The sequence below is a fragment of the Schistosoma mansoni genome (genome assembly GCF_000237925.1).
Source record: "Schistosoma mansoni, WGS project CABG00000000 data, supercontig 0137, strain Puerto Rico, whole genome shotgun sequence".
NCBI lineage: Eukaryota > Metazoa > Platyhelminthes > Trematoda > Strigeidida > Schistosomatidae > Schistosoma > Schistosoma mansoni.
The window spans coordinates 660,149-672,291 of record NW_017386040.1 but is presented as its reverse complement, the minus strand read 5'-3'; the positions used below and the strand labels follow the sequence as shown (position 1 = coordinate 672,291).

Here is a 12,143-nt window from a genome sequence, read left to right as displayed (position 1 = left end):
GGATATTGGAATCGAGTGTCGTGGTTTGAATGTAACAGATAAAAATTCAACGTTTTCTAACATGACAACTTACATTCTCCTATTTCTCTAAATTCTATCGATTGATAAGTGTTATATAATTTCTAAGTTATATCCATGTTTTTCAATACAAAAATTAATCCTTTCTAACTGAGTAGATTTATAAGAATTAGTTCTCCCTATAAATTTCCATCTCGAATTGTGACATAAGCTGGCATTCTCTATTTCTGGAAATATCATGATAGCTTCGGCAATGCTAGAAGTCCTATATCTTTTAACAGCTATTCATAGGTTTACCTGAATAACTGATGTTAATTCATGATATAATCTCTCCTTTGCAAAACCATTTGTCTGTCCACCTATTACTTTACGATTTCTATATAGTTCTTATTCTACATGTATTAAAAAAGTGTAATCTGTTTTCATTGTAGAGATTAAGAACAACATTGGATGATTTAAATCAAATAAAAAGTAATTTGAATGATGTAAGTTCTTGTTGTTGACTTTTTCCTTCAAATGAATTTTAAGAAGTTGTGTTGATTGTGTGCACGTTGAATTTTACTTATTCATGTATTTGGTGAACCATTGGGTTATTGGTCATAGTGTTCAACTTGCAGCCGTTTAGTTGCAGTCTGAAACTTTGCTCCACATAATTCGGTGTAAGCAACTGAGTAGTAATAGGTAGCGTAGTGTATGCTACTTATGTTGACAGACATAAGTAGTATGTAACACCAATCGGAAGTGGAAAACCTGGTAGCAGAAGGCTAAGAAGATCAAGTTGAAGAGAATAGAAGGGAAATAAAAGGAAATGGTGAACTGGAAGAATCATACAGAATGTGAAGGACAAATGATGGAAATTTGCTAATGAAGTATACAGTGTATGATTCTCATATTTTACCAAGATATTCTGTAATTTTGTATCCAAATACATCGGTTATCCTCACCTGTATCCTCGTTCATTACAGCAGTAGTAGTATAGTGGACGCTACTCACAAAATTGCTTATAAGTAGCATGCAGTGGGGGGTTGCATAGGAGTTTCTGCAATCGACGTCCGAAGACAGAAGTTTCAGAAAACCTGAAGGGCGTCGAGTTTGAAATAATTGTGAGACCAGAAGAGAAGCTAAAGAAGACGGTCCACAGCCAGCTTTGGTTGTAGAATATATAATAGATTAAAGACTAAGTGTATATATTTCATAAACAGTCAGTGTTCCCTCTAAATATTTTTTCTGGTTAACGTTTTTTAGCGAGTTACCTTTTTAGTGGATGATGTCGCTAACCCCATACTCAACCCTTCTACTTTATCCGGGCTTCGGACTGTCAGTAGCCCCAGAGGGGCTCCAGGCGGAGTTTCCCTCCCAATATATATATATATATATATATATATATATATATATTCCGTCGGGACTTGACTGGTTTGTACATTACTGAAGCACTATTATCACTAGCCCTCACACACTATGTGCATGTGTTTTAAAGCCAAGGAAATCAATCTGTACCTGCTAATTGAGTCCTTGATCATTTATACATGTTTAGTGTAGTTGAAACACATAGAAATTAATTCTAATTTTTATACCACATATCATCAGTGAACATTTTTCTCTACGCGTACACGATGTTAAATAACTGACCATTTATCCAGGATTAAATAGATACGCAAAACAATACTGTATATGGTACACAAAAAAGAGTCAATGAATGTAATTCTGCTGTAAAGTTTCTGCGAATAATTTTTTCTGGTACAAAATTTGTGAATAAATTTGCAGGTTGCAGGATTCATTAATTTTTTTATGCGCCGATTTTACTGGTCATAGAGACTTCATTTAGTATGTACGTACACCTTTCTGACAAACACTAACTGGCACAACATTTAAATCTAGTGTTTCTTGCTAATTGGTTCAAATAGTCTATAACTATACAAAATGTACATTGTGACCCTCCTCCATCTTTGTTGCATTGAAGAGCTGAGTAATGTCATTGGCTTTGACATACTGTGGCCTATAGTTCAGTTACAGTGATAGCTTAGTGGTTAAGCCATCCGACTTTCAGCTAGTAAATTGCATATATGAACTCTTTTCCACTTACCTCGATTTAACAACTGAATAGTATCATCAACTTTCACATTTTGAATGAAACTTAAAGCCAAATACATGAATCTGTACCTGATAAATTAGTTAATAGTTCAGTGTATAAAGTTGTATTTGGTAAATGAGTTACATCACTCTTGCGTTAAATAATTAATGAACTGATAATTGTAATTCAGGTTGATTAAAAGGATTTAATTGAAAAATAAAAAACTACTACAAAATAATCAAATAGCATCAGATGGTTGAAGAGCGGTCTGTTATGAATCCTCAGTTAGTCAGTCAGTTACAACGTAGAACTTCGTACAAACACTGGACGGCCGTTTCGTCCTATTTCGGGACTCTTCAGCAGTGCGCACCCACGGTCCCGCCTCGCGCGATTCGAGTCCAGGACCTATCAGTCTCGCGCGCGAGCACTTAACTGATAGACCACTGAGCTCAATCTAGGTTTTGTGTTATGGCTAACATTTGATAACATGATGTAATTGTGTAATCTTCTGCACAAATTGATGCTCTCTTTTTGCGATTCTAGTAGTGTAACAGCATGTATGTATTTTCTAAAAATTCCACATCGCAGATTTCTTATAGTGAATTAAAATAGAGCATTCTTCCCATTTACTATTGACTTTTGAACTAACCTGAAGACGATATTTTTGAAGCATCAATTTTTCGATTTTGGAAATTAATGACTAGTTTCATTGTTATCATTATCATTATTATTATTAGTATTGGTACTAGAATTGTCTGTTATTCCCCGTTTAATCACTAGTTGATCAAAACACTGAAAGAAAATTTGAACGTGATGAATATGAATATTACAAAGGTAGATTGGTCTTTGCTCTTGTTTTTTGTATAAAATCTGTTTTTCTATATATTTTCAATTTCAGGGATTTTTCTGCTTTAACGATAATTTTCATCATGTTTGTTGTGACAACATTTAAAAAGGTTATAGAGAATCGAAGAATATTGATTAGTTAGTCCTAATGTAGTAAGTGGTTAGAGGTAATTGGCAAAAAATCCCGTTTAACTTGGGTTTTTTGCTAATTGGGATTCATCAGTAAGATGTGTCTGTTGTAATTTTGAGCAAGTTGACTATTCCTTTAGGCATTCCTTCCCGTATCACCCAGATTCACAGTTGGAGACGTTATAATCGAGCTCTTCTGTCCGCGACTGATCTGTAGGACTGATTTTACTCTTTGGAGATATTATGATGTCGAAGATAGTCCTTTAGTCTTCACTATATCAACTCAATGTTACTTGAACAGTTAATGAGGTGATTCTTATGTATGACATCCTGGTGATTACAAGTGAATCTTCGAAGACATCTGTATGCCTCCTTAATTGTCAGTATAAATCGTAGTTTTTTGGTTATCCGGTTTTCACAACCAGAATTAGTGATACTTCTGAGTAGTCTAAAATCTTGCAAATGCTGAAGAATAGAATTATTGAAATTCTGAAACCTGACTGGTTCACCGGTCAATTATAGTTTTTCCAACTTGTTAAGCTTAGTTTTCATCAACAGGTTTTGGTAGGAGTTTCGTTTTATTTAAACTATATTTTTTAGCCAAGCATCAGCATATCTCCTTATCTTTCCATTTTACTACGGCTCTATTCAATCAAACAGTATACAACCAAAAAGTGACTACAATCTAGTCTAGAAGTTCTTATTATCCTTTACCTATAAGAGCAGGCCCTCAAATGCCCTGGTACTGTCGAAGGTGGGGAGATTCAGCTCTCTTTCTCGAAATGCTCTCATATGGAAAGTCCTATTCACTGCCTTCTCATGGCAGGGTTGTTGTTTAGAAAATCGAGAGGAAGAAAAGCGGTTGTGACGTTCCTAAACCGAGTTGATGGTTACGGAGGATCCACCTAAGGGAGTTGGGAAGCCCTAATCCCAAGCTAATGATACACATGGGCTCCAAAATCTTGAGGAAATAAATGGAGTATGAACTTATCCTTGGTCACTGGCTACCATGGGGCTGGGTCTCCTAAAGTTGCTCCACTACCTTATGCACTAAACCTCTGAGCTTAAAGCTTGCGGAGTGGCTCTTAAGGAAAACGACTCGTTTCGGTTTGAGCACCGGGACAATATTCCAGCCCATAGAAATTTTTTTGTGGCGCATATACATGTTGGTCTCCCTTTGTACCAATGTTTATGTGTTTAAAATACATAAATAAATCATAGAAAAATATACGAATAGTGAAGCGGTTAGACGACAGTTGATAACTATAAGAAGAACGTTCTATATATGGCAAAGATTTGATCAGCATTCATTGACATAAATTCGTTTTTCGTATGTATTAGGTATAAGCTCTTCCGTCTGGTCACCTTTATACCTTTTTGTGCTAACAGTTGACTGTTAATTGTTTATATATATTCGCATACAAACATTTCGGTATGTCAATATATATATAGTCTTCCAGCTGTAATCGACCTCGGGTGTGTCATTTCAGTGAATCTGACAATTTTACATGCTCCTGATATTCTATCAGTATGTAATCAGATAAATTATTTTTACTAATTAGACCACTATAATGAAGTTTTATATAGTTCATTTGATTAAAAGAGTTTTCATTTAATTTAATCTTATCTCTTTTCATTTCTTAGTCATCTGATGTTAAGGTTGTTCAATTACCTGTTGGCAATATAATTGCAGAAATTCCCAGTATTGATGAAACAAAATATATGTATTATACTTATGGAACTGGTATATTACTTTTGTCTGCTTTTATATTTTTCTTGATTAATAGATGAAAATGATATGGATATGGATACTTTTTCTTGAACTATCTAGAAAGGGAAATAGATTGGTAGATAGTAGTGATATTGGTGACCTGGGAGCGTAATTCCCGAGCTCAACGGACAACTATTTGAGGCTGGTTATACACAACATTTTTCTGAGTAGTACTTATTGTGTTAGCTGCGTGCTTTTAAGGCCTTGATCACTTACTCACTCTCCTCCAAAAGTTAGGCCATTATCATACCTATTGCAGGTGAACAGTCTTTATGTCTCTTGATATCAAGGCTGTCTCTGATTTATTGGATAGAACTATGCTTTGAGATTGTCTTCTGGGGAAGAATTATTCTGTGGAGTTTATTAATATCTTAGAAGCTCTATACACAAATACCTCAGGTAAAGTGAGGATATGCAACCATCTTTCTCCATTGTTCTAATCCAGCAGTGAGGTCAGGCAGGATTAACTGTAAAATGACTTTCCTACTTTCTGTATGCTGATGACATTGTCTTATTGTGCGATGACACAGAACTAATTCAAACCTCAGTTTTTAAGTTTGTACATTGTGTCTATAAATACAGCATGTGTCTTACACCTTCTAAATTCGAAGCACTTATTGTTAGGAGACTGAATCAAGGTGTTTGCGTGACATGAGATCAATCTATGCATAGTGAAAACCAGAATGGCTTGTGACGATCTGAACCCTCTTCCACTCTGTTGTAATATTAACGTACTTATAAGCACTCGGGTTTACAACGTGTCGGTGAGAGCTGTGCTGCTCTAAGCTTGTGAAACCTGGTCTCTTCGAGCCGAGGATGTTCGGTGACTCTGTGTCCGACCATCGTAGTGATGAGAGGGTTCCTGACGTCCAGTGTCATTTCGCTAATTTGTGTTCGGGTACAGTGATGACAATTAAATCAGTGTCATTATCTTGAAATATCGACCACAGGGGTTTTGATTTGTTTTATGAATATCCTGATGTTCATCATATCTAACATGTTCACATTGAGACTTGTACGTGGAAATCCAAACTCTTATATATTAATTCATACCAGTTGAACAAGTTATCGAGTAGTCGAATGGAGAACTCAGTGTTCAACAAACATGACGTCTATTCATAAGTTAGATTCAGGTGCTGATTCTTCGGAGCCAGATTAAAGACGACGATGATTTTATGTAAGATAGAGCCATGAGAGAAAACTCTGCAATTAAAAAAGTGTTTATATAAACTCCCGATTTTCAGAACAATAGACATTTAAATGTTTGACTACTTTTAAATAAATGAGTAGTCAAACGTCTTTGCGCAAATTAAGTTCCTACCTAACATGAGTCGGCTTATAATTTGAGCGATTGGTAGTCCCGAATATAAACATCCGAATTTTCAGGATGCAAAGTTCACCACTTCTAACGCGTATTATTGTTTAATTCATTATTGCATGCCTTATTATGGACTTTTTATAATATCACAGCAATTTGGAGCTATAACTGCCTGATGATGAAGTTACTAAAACAATTGTTTGCTCTTTGTTTTCAGAATAATTGGAAAACATCCACCTAGTATTTACTTTAAGCAGTGTATCTTTCTTCAACTATCCATAAGATATGATTCATTCACTTCCAAATTATTATGTGTGTGTATTCAAGATCTTATTGAGTGTTTAAGCGAGAGATATACTTTTTTGGATTTCGTAATTTCAGAATTGGCTATATAAGTCTTAACTTTATCAGGTACTGACCAATCTCACTAATTAGAGGCTCTTAGTCTCAATATCTTTGTCACATGGTCGATATTCAGTCTATTTATAAAACAGCATCTACATCATAAATGTTATGGACAAAAAGGCGACGTATATTTTAAACAATAAAGATAGCAAACGACTTGCTGAGTGCTACATTTGAAAATTAAGGCTCTAACAATAAGCTGATTTGACCCTATTTTCGAAAAATTCATTCTCACCACATTTTATTCCCAAGTCGATCAGCTATTGAGATTTATACTAGTCAACATTGCGCGTCGTGGTAGTCGGTGGCTAGGCATGCGTAATACGTGGTCCAACCATCTCAGTCGATGAAGATTCACAACCTCATCAACTGATTTACCATCATCCCCTAACACTCTGCGTCTATGTTCACTGTTACCTGGTGATCCCAGAGGATGTGAGCAATATTTTTAAGACATCTGTGATCATATACTAGTAGCTTGTGAGTATCCTCTGCAACTAGAGTCAAAACATCCTATCAGTAGAAAAGTCAGAGAAGAATATCTAAATAACTTTTACATTATTAATGTTCGTATGGTCACTAGTGAATCATTTCGTAAAGTGATTCGTGGATTCAGCTATGTTGGGTTTAAGGCACAAATAATTGCACACTTTAACCAGTTAACTTAATTTAGTGACGTAAACCAACCAACCGGACCCAGTTGTGTGATAGTCAGATACACGTTCTATAACCGATAGGGTCGTGGATACACACAACTAATAAGTCTCACACTTTGATTAAACAGCTGTTGAGTACTACTTAGTTTTCAACGGTTTTCTAACTAAAATCAGTTCTTAATGTAAATTATAAACTTTGATAACCACAAAACCCCTTACCATTATAAGATGATGATAAGTACTAAGTGATCCCCAATCTACATAAACTGTTAAAATATCTTTCATTCTTATTTTTAAGACTCATTAGAAATTTTCACTGTTATTCACCTTGCACAATCAAACAATATTATCCTCGGTTTTTATAGTAATAACGTCCAGTAAGGATTATAAGCAAAGATGGATAGTGGCTAGTAGTGTAATACAGGACGCGCGTTTCGTCTTGTTTGGGACTCGTCAGCTGGATGTACCTACATCTCAGAGTTGATGTTCACTCTGGGACTCGAACCCAGTACCTTTCGCTTCAAGCGCCATCGCGTTATCCATTCAGCTAGTGAGTCCGAATAGCTACTTGCTTGTGCCATGGGGTGAAGTTTAATTTCACTTAGTATTGTTTGTTTGAATCTTCCCATTCATGTTTAGGATTGCAATTGATCAGTCTCTTATTGGCATATGTGCATATTGCCCCGGTATAGCCATAATTCACAAGTATTATAAGCAAAGATGGACAGTGGCTAGCAGTTGTCAGTCTTTGACCCGTTACAGTCCTAAATATCAATGGGAAGATTCAAACAAACAATACGAATTGAATTCAGTAAGGATGTTGTATGCAGTTCACATACAAATAAACCGAAAGAACGTTTAGTAAAAGTTATGTATCCAATTTTTTTAAAAAACAAAAACAAAACAAACAGTACTCCTAAACTTGGAGAAAGATTAACACAAATAAAATCCAAAATCAATTTTTAAAAGTTTAACATTCTCGTCTTTTGTTTTCAAATGCAAAAGTAATACAAGTTTGCATTTTTTTTTCTAATTTAGATTACAATGTATAATTTTCCTTCTTTAACTAATAATCCAACGAATTAGATACTTACAAAGACCCTCAAGCCTCATTCTTTCTTCTTTTTCTTTTCTTTCTCTTTTCATCTTGAAAGAAAGTTATGTCACAATAAAATTAGTGTAAATGAGATAGATTTGTGCCTGTGTATGTGTGTGTGTGCGTACGTGTATAAGTATATATATATATATATGTGTGTATACAAATCTTCATATGTATGTGCATTTATTTGTGTAGAATAATTTTCATTTCATTTAATTATAAATAATTATCAAAATTAGTGCACAACCATTAATTAGGGAAAACCATTCCCTGTTTTCTTTTTGTTTGTTTGTTTATCTTTCATCAAAGATTTGTGTTTTTAAAATGTAGTCTTTAATGGTTCAACTGTATATTAGCTACTTCCTTATAGATATGTAAGTAGTATGTATATATGTATATCATGTACAATTTAATAAAAATGAGGATAATTATGAAATAGTACAAACTTTATTAGTTACAAATTCATTTCAAGGTATTCACTGATGAATTGATGCTGTTAGTGTCTTCGTCATCTATGTACATTTTGAAGTATAATGAAACATACAGAATAAACTGATGAGCAAATTTTTATTCTTCATTCTAACAGAATTAATAATTCGTTTAGAATTTGACGGTTACATTGTCATTCTAAAAAAAATTAAAAAAAAATTAACATGAAAACAATTAAGAGAACAAAGTTATTTTGATCTTGTGAAGTGTAAAGTTAATGAATATCTATCTGATCGCACCAAAATGCTCTGGTACGGCAGAGAGTGAAGAGAGTCAGTTCTTCATCTCCAAATCGTCTCACATGGTCACGTGCATACATCCACTGACAGAGAAGTCTTACTAACTATCTCGCAACAGAGGTGTTGTTTATGAAATTGAGAGGACGAAAAGCGAATGTCCAGCTTTTTAACCGGGTTGGTGAATACGTAGGATCCAGCTACGAGAGTTGAAAAACCCTGATTCCAAACCAATTATCTACATGGACTTCATGATATTGAAGGGAAAAAAATGGCGTATGAACTATTTGTTGGTCATAGGCTACCATGAGACTACATCTCGTTATGTTGCTCCATTGCCTTGTGGTTTGAACCTTCAGGTCGAGGGCTCGTAATGTGGCTCCCTAATAAAACCACCTACTTCGGTCTTGGAACTCGAGCAGTATCCCAGCTTTCACACTGACCAGTGATAACTACTACTGGGCATATTGTTATTGTGTGGCGCATATGTATTCGGTACTCCCTTGTACCAATTTTAAGGTGTTCAAAATACATAAATAAATAAACCTATCTGACCTCTAGCTGAGAAAGAATCCAAATTAGTTGACTGCTCAATGCTTAAACATGTCATCAAACCTAAACGGTTATCAATAGGAAGATTCTAATAACCAATATAAAATTAGATTAAACCTTCTCCCTATTGTACAAGCTGATGAGTCCGAAATGGAACGAAACTCACGTCCTAGATTCCACTGCTAGCTATCATCCAACTTTGCTTATAATCCTTGTGATTTCAAGCAATATCAAGGCAATCCGTATAGGATACATATATGCCAATATGAGACTGATCAATTGTAGTCGTAAATATCAATGAGAAGATTCAAAAAACTGATACAAAAAATGTACAAAATACTTATCATCAATGAACTCATCAATAAACATTAACTACAGAATCAAAAGAGCTGCTTCAACAAACGTTAGAATGATAAATGTTTACATGAATAAATCTATGTCAATTCATTAATTCAATGATGATCTTTCGGTACAAATTCAGTCCCTATATTAATTATTCCATGATTTTAACATTCATTTTAATTGTACACATTTTAAATGTCAATCATTCTTTCATATTATTATTGTTTTATTTTTAAATCGATTTTTTAGATTCATCAAGTAGACAATTTTCTTAGACATTTATCCCTTAAATTATTATTATTTTATTGCTTCTATGGCAATTACGTAATTTATAGTCAATACTTAAAAAAAGCCCTATGGACTATAAAATTCAATACTTGAAATCTTTTTGTAATTTTTAATTACTCTATTATTATGTAATGTAACGATTCTTTTTAATTCTTATAGACTAATATATTCAACACATTAACTGTCCTTGATAATTTTATTCAATGATGTAACATTCTATTCAGGTCCTACAATTATATATATCCAAATTAATAATGCGAAAAAATGGTCCGGTTAAGGGTAAAGTATAGAATAAAATTGTATAATGTTGATATGACTTCAATTCCTTCAAACGGTTGACATTGTAGTCATCCGGATGAAGAAACTGCAGGTATAAGGTAAGAAAGAAATATCTTCAACCGGTTCTTCTCCTCTGGCCAAATTCAAAGTTAATTAATCAATAGTAATCTTAGTTGTTGAATGACCTGATTTGACTATTGTACTAACGACCTTTCGTAGTCAAATGTAATTGTCTCTGTTATCTTTATTCTCAAATCTTTGTATTATTATTATTGGTCAAATATCATTATTAATCTCCCCTATACATGATTCATTCACTTCTCATTGATCCCTCCTTATTACGTCTTACTAATTTTTCACATAGTATAGTCTTCCATTAAACATTTGATTAAAATTGTAATTGCACTATTATCTCTCTCACCGATTAGAACCCATATTTATTGTGATCATGGATCTTAAGATTTTCACTGAATATATAAGTTGATTCCAGTTAACACTCCATATGAGTCATATCAACACTACATAATTTTATACTATTTTGTTTCATAATCCTGACCATTTTTCGGATTATTAATTTGAATATATAATTTTAGAACCTGAAGAGAATTTATCGAAAAGAATATTCTTCATTCAAATATTAGTCTTTTAATATATTGGGAATCTCTAAACGATGTAACATTCTCAGAAGATGGTTTTATGGAGATTTTAGTAATTTTTTTTATAGTTCAATTCATGAGTCAATTTAAGCTAGACAACCATGGAAAACCTGAGAGCATTGGATGGCAGTTTCGTCCTAGTGTGGGACTACTCAAAAGTGCGCATCCACGATCCCGCCCCGCGAGATTCCAACCCAGTACCTATCGGTCTCGCACTCGAACGCTTAACCTCTAGACCACTGAGCCGGTTGACATTCAATGATGTTGATGTCTAACTTCAATCAATCCACAAAATTAAATGTAATGCTATTTTAATAGAGAACTTCATTTCAATTATCTAAAGATGTCTACATATATCTTCTATGAACATGTTAAGTAATCGGATGAAAAAAGCTTTAAGAAAAAAAATGAAAATAAGAGCTTAAAATGAAATCCCAGGATTTATGGACATATATCCTTTCTTAAATTGATTCAAACTGTATATTTAAAATTTGTAAATATCACTTTCATGGAGTTTCATTTCAAAAAGTATTGATAACTAATAAAATCTTCATTTAGTATGGAATTATAAAAATATTTGAGATATTGGGTATTTAGCTACTGTCAGTTATAATAAAACATAATTAGTTCAGGATAGATGATCGTAATTTGGTTAGTATTTATGAATGAAAACAAAAGTAATATGTAAAAGACAAAATCCATGTAAAAATTATTTAAATTACTCTATCTTTTCATTTTTCTTTTGAGTAACTGATTGAAATATTCTTGTCTACAGATTGGATTATTGTATTTAAATAGCTTGTAACAGGCTTTTCTAAAATAATCTATGGTGTATTTTAAAGGCCAAATGCTGTATACAAATTACTGACTTCTATTATCTATGCAGATTTAAAGTAGAACATGAACTAAGTAATGTTAGACAGATCAGTGGGGTTGCAATCCATGAGTTAGATGATCTAGACGTGAAGTTTTCAAAGTCATTCTAAAT

General features: G+C 33.6%; 1 non-coding gene across 1 annotated transcript; it reads right to left on the bottom strand.

The window, feature by feature from the left end:
- Positions 1 to 7,701: 7,701 nt before the first annotated feature.
- Positions 7,702 to 7,768, bottom strand: Smp_tRNA_00093_Gln_TTG.1.1. The gene has a single exon. It is a non-coding gene (tRNA).
- Positions 7,769 to 12,143: the final 4,375 nt, after the last annotated feature.